At 35.6% G+C, this 13,312-nt stretch overlaps 1 pseudogene; it reads right to left on the bottom strand.

Moving 5' to 3' along the window:
- Positions 1-10,292: 10,292 nt before the first annotated feature.
- On the bottom strand, positions 10,293-11,784 carry LOC128869974 (kelch domain-containing protein 10 homolog; annotated as a pseudogene).
- Between the last annotated feature and the right edge of the window lie 1,528 nt (positions 11,785-13,312).

Genomic DNA, 13,312 nt, shown 5'->3' with positions numbered 1-13,312 from the left:
GATGATATTTAAATTGTTGGGGTTTCTGGAGGTTTGTTCTGCTTGGTGATTAGTTGTACATGTTGTGTTTATATTGTTTTGTAGATTACTGCAGGTATTTTTAGTTACATTGGAGAAAGAGGGTGAAGATTCATTAAGGGGTTATACGCAGTTATGACTTTAAAAAAAATCGATTTTTTTTATTGCATTTTTGTAATGTACATATATTCAAAAGTATACGCACGAAATTTGAAGTAGATCTAAGCAATACTTTCGGAGTTATACCTAAATATGTAGAGATGCCTCGGCACGTTTTAAGGTAGGTATTGAAACTTTAAACGTGTTTTTTTCAAAACGGCATTTTTCAAGTCGGTGTACACGATATCTCGAAAACGGCTTGTTTGATCGGTCAACCGTTTTAACTCAATCTTTAAAGATACATTTTCTAGTAATTAATCGTTCCTTTTGTAAATCTGATACTTATTTTCCATTTTATAATCAATTTACGGCCAAATTTTAACGTAAAAATCGAAATCATTTCTTTTAAAAGCTGCCATTTTGTGAAAATTCACTATTTTGATTAGCCGAACGATTAATTACTAGATAATCTAATATATTAACAAAATTTGTTTGGTTTTTTGATTTCAGATAATCCAATCCTGAGTTACGATGTACACCGTAAATCGTCTTTTTTTAAAGGAGGTTCCAGAAATCGCCTGCAGCGCGCTCTATAATCAACATTTTCATAAATAAAAAAATTTATTACGTTCTTGAAGGATGCTTTTATAACCGCCAAAAATTTTCAAATTAAAATATTCTGAAGTTTCTTCAGGATAAATCCTTGACAACCCGACTTTTATTTGCTCCATAACTGCGTATAACCCCTTAAGAGTGGGGGGTATTTGCATTTTATGTATTCTAATAGCCTCGCGCATGCTGCATTTCTTTTCAGTTTTTATTGTAATTATTTGCTTCATTTGAATGAATTTTGGGCATGATTTACTGGAGGCAGCATGATCGCCTGAGCAATTTGCGCAAAAAGTACGTGAGCATGGAGTTGGCGTGTGAGGTGGAAGTGCACATGAGTCGCTTACTGGGGTTTTGTTGCAACGTTAGTTGTGTGTCCAAGGATTTGACAACTTTTACACCTCATCGGGTTCGGGAAGTAAGGTCTGACTTTGGTAGTGTACCATGAGACTTCCAGTTTTTCTGGGAGCTGATACAAGTCGAATGTGAGCAACACGACTCCACTAGCAACAGTTCGGCCATCATAACATTTAAGGAATTTGTATGCTGAGACAACACCTTGATCACTTAAATTTTCCACTATTTCTGTTTCCGGAGCATCATTTAGACAAGGCGCATAAATAATGCCCTTAGAGTGATTAAGATTGTTGTGCATTTCGATTTTCACATCGCAAACTCCAATTAGTTTAGTTGTGGCGAGAAATTTTTTTGCAACTAAATCGTTTTTAACAAACAGCAGAAGGCTGCCGTCTCTGAGACTTGAAATTTCTATTTTCTCTGTTGAGATATTCTTTAAAGTCTTGTGTACGGCAAAACATGAATACTTATTTAGTTGGTTATTTGTGTTTATTGCGCTAGCCACAAGGTATTTTGGGTTGTCCTTTTTAATTAAAGGGAGAGAAGGGAATATTTCTCTGGAGATTGTTTGCGCTTTTTTTCTCTTGGGTTTTGGGCTTGTTGATAACAGGGCGAACCTGTTATCTCCAAGAGAAGGTCCCTGGAGGGACATTCAATTTTTTTTACCACCCCAGAAAGCACTTATAATAAGATTCTCTTACCAATAGAAAAGAAAAGTCGCTAGAAAAGAAAAAAACACTCACGAATATAACGCAAAAGAAAAAGGCCGAAACCACTGCTGAGCACAACCGTACGCTTTAAGTGTCAGTCGATGACTTGATTTGTATGTATTTATATATGGGTGATCTAGGCCTACAAGGAACCGAGCACCCAAACTTCGGTAGCTTTTTGTGTTACATTCAGTTTGCAATTATGATTTTCGTCTTCATTATTTGTGTATTTCAATAGTTTATAATTTCATTTAAATCCCAATGTTTGGTTATTGAAGAATTTTACACTGCTTGTGCTTATTTTTATTGCATGTATTTGTATATAGGGGATAAAGGCCTACAGGGTACCCAAGCACCCAAAACTAACTTCGGTAACGCGCCGTTTGCCTACTTCCGTGGTGGTGTGGAAAATACAAAATTCCCGTTTTTTGGTTCAAAAATACCCAATTCATGTTTCTACCGGTGTTGCAATATTGGCGAATGTTATAAAAAATGCACATTTTTCAGCGCTCTCACGAAAAAAGAGTTTCACATCTAGTCATCTATGGTTCAGAATACAAATGTGTACGTATATTGGTTAGGGCATTAAGTGTGCATACGCATATACAAATATGTACATGCGTATGCAAAAGATAATTGTTTTAGCATATGTATGTTAGGCAGGAATTCGATCATCGGGTATTTACTCCGTAATTATTGCATGTGCACATGTAGATACGATAAGGCGATGCCTCGTGAGATAGGTCATGGTTGCTGCAGTAAATATGCAACACTATAAGAATTCAAGATGCAATTAAACTTTTGTGCAAATATAAGTACCATAAAATAAATAATATTATCTCTATGCATTCTCGTCTATAATTAGTTTCAACACAAAAAATTAGTAAAATTTTCATGAAATTTGTATTGAGTTTTAAATTTACTAAAACGCACCCACCAAGCTGTGAGATCATTTCACAATGCATTTTGTTTAAATTCTTCTTTTTTAAATTAAAGGAACGAATATTAAAGTTACTTTGATTTTCAATTTTGGTGCTTATAATTCTCTAAAGTAGGTGGCGTACTTGTTGCTGTGAGTTCGAGACTACCCAGTACACATATCACTTTGTCAACAAAGATGAGTACCGGCAAAGGATATTTTTAAATTGATCAAATGATAATTACAATTTATTTAGGAAAATCGAATGAATTACACATTACTGTAACTTATATACCGCCTGAAAGCCCAATTGAATTACTTATATACAACGCATGTAAATAATTGAATAGCCTAACTGGCCGTCAAAACATAATTATTCATGACTTCAACCATTCACTAAGTGATAAGAATAAGAGTCACATTCACCAAATTTTTGGCAAACGGGAATATTGATGCGGTCGGTCGGGCGAAAAGAAGAGGAAGGGCGAAACGTTATAACAAGTTTGAGTCGCGAGAAACGATATCTTTGCTCGTATAGAAACCGACACGAAGTACATGCGAATGCGCCGATTTGTCTTTTCCTAAGTTCTGAGTAAGCGTACGGTAAACGTATGTACATATATTAATGCATACATTTGTATGCAGGGCTTCTTAAACTTTTTTATATAGCGACCCCCTTCAAGCTTAGGAAATTTTAAACGACCCCCTCCTCCATATAATGAAATATATATTAACCGTAGATGTAGATGTAATATCGCACTATTTTACAATGTAAATAAAATAAGGATTAAAGAATACGTACCCATTCATTTCACATATATATAATTGGAAACGTTGACGGGATATCGGTCGTAATAAACCACAATAAATAGAATGACATAAAACTATATATGTGACGGATGTGATTGTTTATTTTTCCACAAATAATTTAATCTAGGCTCAATTTGAGTTAGTGCAGATCGTAATAAATTTTCAACGTTTATTAAAGTTGAACGGTATTTTGATTTTATGTAAGTTAATGTGGAAAAGGCTGATTCACATAAATATGTTGTACAAAATGGCAGTAATTTGTTCATTGCCATTTCCGATAGTAGGGGATATTCTGATTTGATTTCTATCCAAAATTCATGCACAGGCACTTGAGAAAATCTGAGTCGCAAGGTAGTATCACTTGTTAATTTGGCAAATTCTTCTTGTGCTTTTAAGTTTAAAAAATTAATTTCTTCCATTTCATTTGAAAATGGATTGCAAATCCATTGTTGTGTATCGATATTATTGGGAAAATACCTATACATGTAAACTTATTTATTTTATTTATTTATTGAAAAGAGTAATAATTATAAATAATTATTCCACTTAAAGGTAAGAAAAAAAAAGGAACAAGCACTGGCTGCTAAGGCCTTCGGCTATTGTTTTAAATGGTTAATACTATATATCAAGACGAGAAAATGAAATAATTATATTATACTAGGTTTATTATACGCTAGATTCGAGATAAAAATATATTATATCTACACTGGAGAAGAAGAAGATAGTACAATAGAAGGTATGTGGAGTTAACCACTACTATACACACCAGATAACTTAGAAGCCTATGAAGTTAAATTTTTAATTTTTAGCAATAAACGAATTGGTTTATGATACTAATATTATAGTCCGTTGTCTGCTTCAGAAGTTCAGAAGGTTTGATATTTCTAAACACCGATGATCTAATATTTTGGATTCCTGAACATATATCCATGAAGTGCGATACGGTGAATTCGCTAAATCCACAAAACGGGCATGGGGGTTTCGGCAAACCATTTAGCAAATACGAGTGGGTTGAAATTGTATGGCCAATTCTCAGACGAACAACGGTCTTAATATTCCGGCATGAAGAATTTGACGGGTATTGGTTTTTCGATCTCGAGAGATTGAAGGATTTGTAGTGATGTTGGTACTGGTTCCATTTGTTCAGGGAACTTTCATAATTGGTACGCCTTACCAACTTTTTTATATCTTCTGGATGAGTGTATTCGAACATGTACAACGGCTCTTTGGTTGCCTCCTTAGCTCTACTTTCGGCCTGTTCGTTACCTTTGATGCCACTGTGACCCGGGACCCACATAAGTTTGATTGATCATGTTGCGCATTTTTGTTATTACTGGAGAGTTATTAGCTGGGTTCAGAATAGCCTCGATTGTTGATTTGCTGTCACTGCATATTATATATTGATGGTTTTTTTGGGACGCAAAATGTACCGCCTCAAGTAACGCAGCAGCTTCGGCTGTGAAAATTGAGCAGTAACTTGGTAAAACTCCGACGGTTATAGTGGTACCTATTTCGTTTCTTACGGCAAATGAAGTACAGGTATCGGTTTTAGATCCGTCAGTAAATAACAGGTCCCAGTCTGATTTCAAAGGAGAAACAGTTTCAAGATATAATTGTTTGAATTCATCGGGGCCAGTAATATTTTTTTGATGATGCATTAAATTATTTATGGCTAAGTAGCTTGGTACGATCCATTCTGGATGAGACGGTTTTTCCACGAGAATTGGTGATATGAGTATGTTCAGTTCTTTGGCTTGATTTAACCCTTTGCACTCGATTTATTTTCAAAGTTGTTGCGTGTCAACTTGTTATTATTTTTAGCTAAATGAATTAAAGTAATTTACAGTCGTAGAATTCAACGTATTATATTTATTTCATTAATTATTAATATAAAATGTTTTATTTTTTGTAATCTTTTACAGTGTGATACTTTTTAAAACAATTTCCAACGTGAAGAAAAGGATGTCTTTCGCATGTTTCGCAGAAATAAACAGTTGTCTTCCTTTCGCCCTTAGCTTTTCTGTTAGAACAGACCATACAATCATTATGTTTTTTTCCCGGATGAGGTACTAAAATGTGGAGTTTTCCATCAAGTCGATTCTCTACATCTGATGTTGATTCCGTGCACGACTTGCACTCGATTAACAAAACTTGACAAATTATAACTGTGTAAGATCTCGAATACCGTATGTATTTTACAGTTATTTAGTGCTATTGGTTACAGGCATACATTAGTATTGTCACCTCCAGTGTGACATACGAGTGCAAAGGGTTAAAATTTCTGAGATCGTTGATTTTCGGCCATTTTTACTTGTATTTTGTTGACATGAAGAAACGCATTCAGCTAAGAAAGCTCCTTCTAGCTGCTGCGTGATAAGGCGCTTCTAGGCGTTTGAGATGGGTGTATGCGCAATGTCCGTAAATAGCTAATCCGAAGTCTATCTTAGATAACATCAAAGCTCTAGTTATATTTACCAACGTTTGTGTATGAACTAGACAGTGTTTTGAAGACAAGTACTTAATTATATTTAGTCTTGATAATAAGCTTATTCTAATATGTTCACAATGATGCTTATAAGTTAATTTTTTATCAAATATAATTCCGAGTATTTTTAGGGTGTTAGTGTGAGGAAGAGTGACGTTAGAAAAGGATATTGAGGGGAAAGTACACTTATGTTTACGACAAATGTGAAAAGTGGAGCTTTTGTTAATAGACATACTTGCTCCTGATGATTTCGACCAAAGCTCGAGTTTAGAGAGGATGTCAGTGAATAAGTTTTTGACCGTTGTTAAATCGGACGTTTTGGAGAAAATCAGCACGTCGTCTGCATAAGCAAAGTGTTCGATATTTGAGTTTAAGGATATGATAGAGCTGACTTCTTTGAACGCTATTATGAACAAGATTACAGAAAGAGGAGACCCTTGGGGTATTCCGTTGAAAAGTGGGAGAATGTTAGAATCATTTGTTGTTTACAGGCACGAAGAATTTGCGATTACATAAGTATGATCTTATGACTTTGTATATTTTTTCTCCGACTTTCCAGCGACTAAGCTCTTCCAAGACAACGTGCGAGCCAATTCTATCATACGCCTTTTCAAAGTCTATACTAAGTACTGAAACATGGTTTCTGTTTGCTAAGGCTGTTGAGGCAAAGTTTTCAAAGATAAGCAGTGGATCTATAACGCCTAGGTTTTTCTGGAATGCAAACTGATTTGGACTTAGGAGGTTATTTTGCTGGGCAAACCATGCAAGACGTCGAGCAATGATCTTCTCCAAAACTTTCGAGATGCAAGGCAACAGGGATATAGGCCTGAAATTGGAAATGAGGGAGTTTGGTTTGTTTGGTTTGGGAATCGGGATTATTGCAGCAATTTTCCATGATTGTGGAAATGTTCCTTGCTCTAATATCGAATTGTACAAATTAACAACGCGCGATTTTAAAGCGAATGGCAAATTTTGTAAGATATTGTACGTTATTCTATCAGAACCTGGTGTTTTGCCTGACAACGAAGAAAGAGTTAAGTTAAATTCTTCTATTGTTATGCGAGAATCTAAACAGAGAGCTTCGTAAGAGGGTGAGGAATTGTGATAACATTTTGGTACTATATTTGACTTTTTACAGCTAAAATCTGGATGAAAGTTTGAACTATGTGAATAGTTTGACCAAGTTATTGCAAATTTGTCGGCGATTTCCTTGGGGGAATATATTGGGCCTTCTGGTGAGTGTATAAAAGGGATGTGGTTACGCTGACAGGAAGAAGTAAGATATTTTATATCTGACCAGATCTTTTTTGGGCTAGAGGAGGGTGTTATGCTGGCGGTAAGGGTTTCTAGAGCTTGCCTTTTCGACGCTTTTAATTCGCGCCTGAAGCATGCGTTGGCTTTTTTGTATTTTACAAGATTCACGTTAGACCAAGTTCGCTTGTACTCCGCCCAAGAAGATTGTTTAGTTCTCCTCAGAATGGAGAGCAAGTTTGACCAATATGGAAGTTTCGCAGAGAACTTTTTGGTGCAAGTCTGTGGGATAGAAATATTCGCCGCTGAACGTATGAGGGACTTGATAGTAAAAGCTTCTTTGTTTACATTATGTGATTCAGGTTTTTTACTTGATAGGTGTATTATGTTAGTACAGAAAGTTTCCCAATCAGCTCTTTCTGTTATAAATTTAGGTTTAGGTTTAACTCTGTAAAATTGTGGCATGGAGAGAGATGTAACAATAGGGTAGTGATCACTATTGTGAAGATCACTCAACGTTTTGGATTCTAGTTTTGGGGCTATAGAGGAAGAGGAAATAGAAATATCTGGGTGCGAAAAGCTCCTATGTGTCGAAAAATGTGTAGGGAAACCATCGTTAAGAATAACTAAATTTTTTGCAAGGATGACATCCTCAATTATTTTGCCTCTGTTTTGTTGTAGGTGACCCCCAAAGAGGACTCCACCCATTAAAATCACCCAGAAGGATGATAGGATCCAAAAAGGGGTTTATTAAATTTAGGATTTCTGTACTACTAAATGGTTGCTCAGGTGGAATGTAACATGTAATAATTGTAATTTTAAAACCTATATCTACTTCTACAGCAACAGACTGAATATTAGAAGCTATTGGGATAAATTTATGGCTGAGGGATTTTTTTACAAACATAGCCACACCTTGTTTGCATGTTTTGTTGTTGGGGTTATTGCTAAAGTAACTAAGGTATTTGTTTGGAGCGTGAGCTGTTTTACTATGTGGAATGTGTGTTTCTTGTAGGCAAACTATTTCAGGCGAGTACTCATGTAAAATTAAATCAAGGTCAACATAGTTGTTGAGAAGACCATTAATATTCCATTGTACTATCTTCATGATTTAATTCTCCTTAAGAGTGTTTGTTTCTGAGGTAGTAGCTTGAGAGTCAGGATTAAGAGCGAAATTTGAAGAGTCAGGATTAAGAGAGATATTTGAAGAGTTTGTTGGAAGAGAAGAAAGAGAAGAGGTGAATTCGTGTGGAATAGAAATCATTTGGGCGAGAAAGTTATCGATTAGCATTCTTTGTTGTGTTTGATTATCATCTGAGTTCATTTCAAGTGAGTTGTTGCCTGAAGCGATAGTGCTTGGGCTATTTGTTGATATTTTGTTGTTTGTTGTGGGAGTATTAGAATTATTTGTTGGATTTTCGTTATTGTTATTGTTAATTTGATTTGGTTTTGAGAAATTAGTTTGGTTTGAAATAATGTTTTGTTTTTGGTTGGTTGCGGATTGTTTTATTATATTGGAGAAAGGAGTCGAGTTATCATTTAATTGGGGTGGAATTTGTTGTTTGTGTAGAGCTATGGCTTCGCGCATAGTGCATTTTTTATCAGTTTTAATTGAGATGATTTGTTTCATTTGGATGAATTTTGGGCAATCTCTGCTTGAGGATGAGTGAGCACCCGAACAGTTAGCACAAAAGGTGCGGGAGCATGACAAATCGCCGTGAGGGGGAAGTGAGCAATTTGCACATACAGGCGTTTTTTTGCATCGTTTGAGTGTGTGGCCAAGTAGTTGACAACTCTCGCACCGCATGGGGTTAGGATAGAACTGTTTTACTTTTGTTGTATACCATGACACTTCAATTTTCTCAGGCAAGTGGTAGAGATCAAAGGTTAATAGAATGACTCCAGAAGGTGCGGATTTGCCGTCAACGAATTTTAGAAACTTGTATACAGAAGTAACTCCTTGATCCTTTAGATTGTCAACTATTTCATTTTCAGAGACGTTATTTAAACACGGTGCAAATATTGTGCCTTTAGTAGAGTTAAGGTTGTTATGAAGTTCAAACTTAACTGGGCAGATGCCAAGAAGGGCTTTAGTTTGCAGAAATTTGTTAGCTATATTCATATTTTTAACAAACAGAAGTAAATTTCCGTCTCTCAGCTCTGAAATGTTTAAAATGTCGGTACTTACATTTTTAAGTGCCTTGTGAACAGCAAAGCAAGAGTATTTGCTAAGGGGTTTGGATGTGTCAAGTGCACTTGCAATTAAGTATTTGGGGTTTTCTTTTATCACTGCCGGCAGTGCTGGGAACAACTCCTTAGTAATTGTTTGTGCTTTCTTTCTTTTGCGTTGAGGGCTTGCCGAAAGCAAGGCAAACCGGTTATCCCCGAGAGGGGGAGGCATTATTTCTTACCGAAGTCCGCAAGGTGAGAAGCAATATAATATTACGTTTCCACCAAAAGCAAACACCGTGTTTGCAGGAGTTGTGTTTGGGAGAACTGTCAACTGTTTCCACCGAAAGTTTGGGAGAAACTGTGTTTGAACTGTCTTTTGTTGACATTGTGAAATAAGAATTATAAAAATTGATAAAATTATAAAATGGTGCATAAAATTCAATTTGTTATCTTTATTATACAGATGGATGTCATATTGAAATTCATCCAAGAAAGGAAGAAGCCATTGATTACTACAACTACAAAGGGTGGTATTCCTTAGTACTATTGGCTTTGGTAGACGCAAAATATAGATTTGTTTATATACATTGCGGCAGTCCTGGAAGATGCAACGACTCCGGAATTTTTGAAAAATCATCGCTAAAGCGCGAGTTGCAAAGTTGTGCACTTCTTGATGAATTGAGCTTGCTGTATGGATCCACAAAAATACCAGTCCATATTATAGGGGACTCTGCTTTTCGTCTCTCTCAGCATTTAATGAAGCCATATCCTACAAAGAGTCCAATTGGTTTAAATCTGAAAAACAACTTTTCACCAGAACAATAAAATTTGTAATACATAATTTTATAAAATAACATTTTATTCATTTTTGATTTCTTTATTGAAAATAATTTGTTTATATCGTTAATCTGGAAAAAGCGAATTTAATTATGCATAGACTCATGGATACGAACTTTAAATCAGACGGCAGACTATTATCCTTTTAAATTTGGTGTTCATCTGGTTGCCCGATTGGCCACTAGATCCTGCTTCCACTCTTATGATACAATTTTCTAGAATTCGTGATCTGAGCATCCATTGACAGTGTATGAACCATATTGTAAAAAAAATCGCCACAACTGCTCGTACACATATGTAGCGTATAAAAATAATTACTCTTATTTTCATATTAATTAGCTTTTTTCATTTTTACTCATTATTAATGTCTTATTTTATTATGTTTATTCTTTTGGTTCCATTTCTTCCATATGAAACTATGTCATTCCTAAATGGTTAGCAAACAATAATTATGCTTTTATGTCTAGAATGAAACATAAAAATTGTCGCTTCTTATTGCTCGTTACATGACATACCATACCATATATCTCTTCATTTATTGTATAATCATTTGGCTTTTGAAGAATGCCACAATCTCTGTGCAAAGCGCAATGGTATGCCCATTTTAAGCAGCTGTGAGTGGCCATTCAATTTGAGATTTGGTCTGTAATGTAACACTGCCTCCCAGCAAATTTCACTTAATAATGGTATGGTCATCCACATTTTATAAAGGTCATTGCACCGTCGTATACGTTTTTCATCATATTCAATACCACCGAATATGTACATACAACCATTTTGACTGTGCGCTGCGGCATGGAAGTACAAAGCTTTTGGTAGAGAGGCTGTTTTTATAAGTGTCCATTGCTTAGTAGTAAAATTTAATCTCCATATATCTGAAAAATATACTTGATCGGCCTGCAAATGGAAAAGGGATATCCAACTTCAAATATAATTTAATAATACTAAATTTAATTATTACGCACCTGCAAGCCTCCCGTAATGAATGCTTCGACCTCACCATTCGATTTCGTGTGCTGTACGCAGGAAAAGCACTTTCGTGGGTTTGGATATCCGGAATTTTGTCGCTCGATTGTTAGATTTGTTTCTGATGTTCGATCGGGTAATGTGACGAAATATTCCCATCGGTTTGTAATTAAATTAAATGCAGGGATGCGTTGTAAATCATACACTAAATTCGACGTACCACCACCCAGCACATATATGTATTGCCCATCGTAGACAACTTCGTGACGATAACGACCCTCTGGATATTCGCGTATATCTGGACGACAGATATATACGCATTCCCACACTCGTGTGCGCAAATTTAAGCGATGCACATCACAAGAGTAATCATAGCCAGTTGATCCCCCAACCGTATATAAATAATGTTCGTGTAAAACTATTCCCGGCCCATATTGCGCAATTGGCGCATCACCAGTAGCCTCTATTCGCTCAACACTCGGTTTTTTACCTGTTGTTTGATATATATAACAATCGTTTGAGCAAGATTAACCAAATGGATAGCCGGTGCGTCAATCAAATGTCATATTGACAAATTGCAATCATTGTTGCCATGTTTCGATAAGAATGCAATAATAAATGAGGAAAATGAGCAACATTGCCACCACTTAATAATTAAATTAGACGCAAACCCAACAAAACACGCTTTGAAAAGTGGGTTTAGGTATGGAGTTGTGTTTTAATTTTGTATGGGATTTGACAGGTGTTTTGTTTCGTGTTTGCGCTAAGAACACGATAGCGGCAGAGAACCCAAACTCCGGCTGCGGTGGAAACTTAGTGGTCGTAAACAAATAAACAAACCGGTGCACGAAAAGAGATGAATAATTAGAGAATAGAAGAAATAAAAACACTGCGATGAACTCAGATTGTAATCACTAGACTGCGAGAAGAGAAAACACAACCGAACGCCAAGAGTGCTAGTCGATGACTGTGCATGTAAACTTAAATATCCTTCAAATGATTAACTATAATTTTTGTTATAGGAGTATCTTTTTTTGAAATATTGTTACTAGTTATATACTCGTCAGTAAATGGAAACATTTCGAGCGATCCACTTTCCACTCTGTTCTCCCATATAACAATTTTTTTAACAAAGGCCTCAAGTTTTTTTTTTAACATAAACATATTAACGCAGACTCCCTGCATTGATAAATTCATATCATTGATTTTATCAAAAATATCTGCCAAATAGCATAGCTTGAGAAGTCATAAATTATCGTGAAAATAATCGGCCAAATTAGAATTTTGCTCTGTTAGAAATATAAGAACTTCATCTTTTAAAGTTAATAATCGTTTCAAACTTCGACCTCTTGATAGCCACCTAACTTCAGCATGTAATATAGCAATAAACTTGTATAATCCGAATCCATATCAATGCACAAATTTTTAAACAGTCGACTATTAAGTGCTCGACTTTTAATAAAGTTAATGATTTTGACTGCATCAAAAACACAGGGTTTAATTCTGGTGCAATTTTTTTAACAACAAGTGCCTCTCGGTGAATCATACAATGTGTAAATGTAATATGATCATTTCCAGCTTTAACAAATGCTGTAAAACCAAGATCTTGTCCGGTCATTGCTGCAGCACCGTCCGTGCACACACCAACACAGTTTTTCCAATTTAATCCTTCTGAAGCCATACTGCAAATATGATTCGTCATATTTTCTTTTTTTTGTTTTGCTAGAAGTCGGATTTGAAGCACTGCAACTTGGTTGTGACGGCGTGGCAGACTTATTAGTTGGAATTTTAATTAGCCATTTATCCATGATGGTTAAATAATAATAAATAATTGAACAAAATGTAGTTGAACTTTAACGTAATAATTAAAAACACCAACTGAAAATTACACAGTAAATACACACATGTCACTACGAAGACAAAGCTGAGTCCAAACTGAAGTACAAACAGAAAAATAACTGCACTCGAATCTTTACCAGTGCAATGACAACAAATTACGATCAGATCAACCCCGACGCATGGCGTGTTCAAAGTGTGCAGCGCACAAAGGCACCGTATCACAAAGACGCCGAAAAAGAA

Source organism: Anastrepha ludens, chromosome X (genome assembly GCF_028408465.1).
Source record: "Anastrepha ludens isolate Willacy chromosome X, idAnaLude1.1, whole genome shotgun sequence".
Taxonomy (NCBI): domain Eukaryota; kingdom Metazoa; phylum Arthropoda; class Insecta; order Diptera; family Tephritidae; genus Anastrepha; species Anastrepha ludens.
The sequence above is the reverse complement of the archived record's forward strand: the minus strand, read 5'-3'. Positions and strand labels throughout refer to the sequence as shown.